This window comes from Schistocerca nitens, chromosome 7 (assembly GCF_023898315.1).
Source record: "Schistocerca nitens isolate TAMUIC-IGC-003100 chromosome 7, iqSchNite1.1, whole genome shotgun sequence".
NCBI lineage: Eukaryota > Metazoa > Arthropoda > Insecta > Orthoptera > Acrididae > Schistocerca > Schistocerca nitens.
Window position 1 is genome coordinate 394,238,004 of NC_064620.1, and position 2,719 is coordinate 394,240,722.

The 2,719-nt window shown below is 41.9% G+C and overlaps 1 pseudogene; it reads right to left on the reverse strand.

The window, feature by feature from the left end:
- Window positions 1-636: 636 nt before the first annotated feature.
- LOC126195838 (5S ribosomal RNA) lies at window positions 637-755 on the reverse strand (annotated as a pseudogene).
- Between the last annotated feature and the right edge of the window lie 1,964 nt (window positions 756-2,719).

Genomic DNA, 2,719 nt, shown 5'->3' on the forward strand with positions numbered 1-2,719 from the left:
AAAATAACTATAGGCAAAATAGAGAGCATATAAAATGTGGACCGGTAATGGCAAATCGTTTCAGAAGGAGAGAAATTTGTTGACATGGGATATAAGTTAAGTTCAAATGGCTCTGAGAACTATGGGACTTAACAGCTGAGGTCCCCTAGAACTGAGTCCCCTAGAACTTAGAACTACTTAAACCTAACTAACCTAAGGACATCACACACATCCATGCCCGAGGCAGGATTCGAACCTGCGACCGTAGCGGTCGCGCGGTTCCAGACTGACGCGCCCAGAACCGCTCGACTACTTTGGCCGGCATAAGTTAAGTCTTAGAAAATTTTTTCTAAACATATTTTCTGGAGATTAGGAATGTATGGAAGTGAAACAGTGTAGATAAGAAGAGAATAGAAGCTTTTGAAAAATGGTGCTACAGACTAAACTAAACTCTGTCCGAACAGGTCTCGGTAGGCCCAAATGTACCGACCAACTGCCGTGTCATCCTCAGCCTATAGGCGTGAATGGACGCAGAAATGGAGAGGCATGTGATTAGCACACTGCATTCCCGGTCGTTGTCAGCTTACGAGACCCGAGCCTCTACTTTTCGATTGAGTATCTCTCAATTTGCCTCACAGGGGCTGAGTGCACCCCGCTTGCCAAAAGCACTCGGCATACCCGGATGGTCACCCATCCAAGTGCTAGTCCAGCCCGACAGCGCTTAACTTCGGTGATCTGACGGGCACCGGTGTTACCACTGCGCAAAGGCCTTTGGCCGTGGTGCTACAGAGGAATGCTGAAAATTAGATGGGTAGATCACATACCTATTGAAGAGGTACTGAATCGAATTGCGGAAAAATAAATTTATGGCACATCTTGACGAAAACAAGGCTTCGACTAAAAGGACACATTCTGAGGCATCAATAATTCGTCATTTTGGTAAAGGAGAGATGTGCGGATGGAAAACTGTAACGGGAGAACAAGACTTGACTACAGCAAGCAGGTTGAAAGGGACGTAGCTTGCGATAGTTATGCGCAGGTGAAGAGGCTGTCACAGGATGGACTTGCATGGAATATTGCATCAATTCAGTCTTGTGACTGATGAGCTGAGCACACTTTTAAAGAAAATGGCGTCCAATCTTGATGCTGTGAGGGTAATTTATTCTCATATAGATACTTATTCTTTAACATACAGTGGTTTTTCATAGTTAAAATAGTAACATACTCTGTTCGCCCAGAACGCTATTGCAGTTCACTCTATGGTCACAGGTTCGAATCCTGCCTCGGGAATGGATGTGTGTGATGTCCATAGGTTAGTTAGGTTTAAGTAGTTCTAAGTTCTAGAGGACTGATGATCTCAGAGCCATTTTTTGCAGTTCACTATACCTACAACTAGTGTTTGAAGCAATTACCGGTGTCTCGAACCTTATTCTCACGAGTGACTGAACGTTGTTACCGAACGTCACTGCAGCTGTATCTTTCACCAACTGCTACCAAGACCACTACCAGGTTTTGTTCGCAACTGCGCAGCGTATTTCCGTTTCACCCGTGGGTTGCGCCATTCCATTTTGACTCCTGGCACGAGCTAATTATCTTATCTTTTCGAGACGATAATTGAACCTTTCAGACGGCTACTTATACTGTCTATTTCAGTACAGGGCGTCCATGAAGTCTCGCTATCATTTCAAACAGGCATAAGTTGGAATCTATTGGGGGATAGAGGGTCGTGGTTTGTTGTAGAAGTGTAACAGTTCCCACACTTTTTTCCTTTGTCCTTAGTTGCAGATTTGACTCGGAGTATATCAAAATGGCGACAGACCAGGAGACAGTGCAATGTGTTATCTGGTATACAGAACACATATCTGTCACTACGGTACTGTTGCATGGGGGCTTAATTAAAATGTAATGCAAATAATTTTAATTTCTGCTTTAGTATTAGTCTGTCCGATTACGAAGTCTCGTACCGGTTGGCCCTGACTAGTATTATTACGCTATCTGACTGCATAGAACAACAACAAAGAATGAAATGAAAATTTTCATTAACACAATTAATCAATTAAGTCCCCAGCAACTATAAAACCTACGAAACCAAAGCACAAATGTAACTGTTCTGTGTGTGGAAGTATGACTCAACGTACACATCTGGCACGGTTCTTCTTCAAAAGACAAGAATTTCAAATACCATTTATACTGAATTAATTAAAGAAAATACGACTACCATAATTACTCAAGAGAACCACAATTACACTCTAATCCAAGAACACAAGCCAGATGCTTTGTTGACTGAACCTGTTATGACACATTATTTAAAACATGGAAATAATGAAAAATAAATCAAGTTTCGTTACCTTCATATATTGACCAAAATCACTCTCATAATTACAATATATCTCCACACCGATTCGCTATTACAACATCTCAACAAGAATTTTTCAGTATCACATCTCAGCAAGCACATCTCAACACGAACTGACTACTACGAGCTCTCCCCAAGCACTGACTTCTAGCACATCTCAATAATGACTGCCCGTGGAGGCGGCGGAACAATGCTCTCTAGCGATCTCTGGCGCTGTGGCTCAGTGTAGCCACCTTTCATATGCCCTTCCTCCACGGCTAGAATTTGATGGTATTTTTGCCAGCATTGGTGGTGAAAATGCCACCAAATTCGTCAAAAAAAAATACAGACAAAAATAAAAGATAATATTAATACGTAAATATCATATAACTAGATAAAATTTTG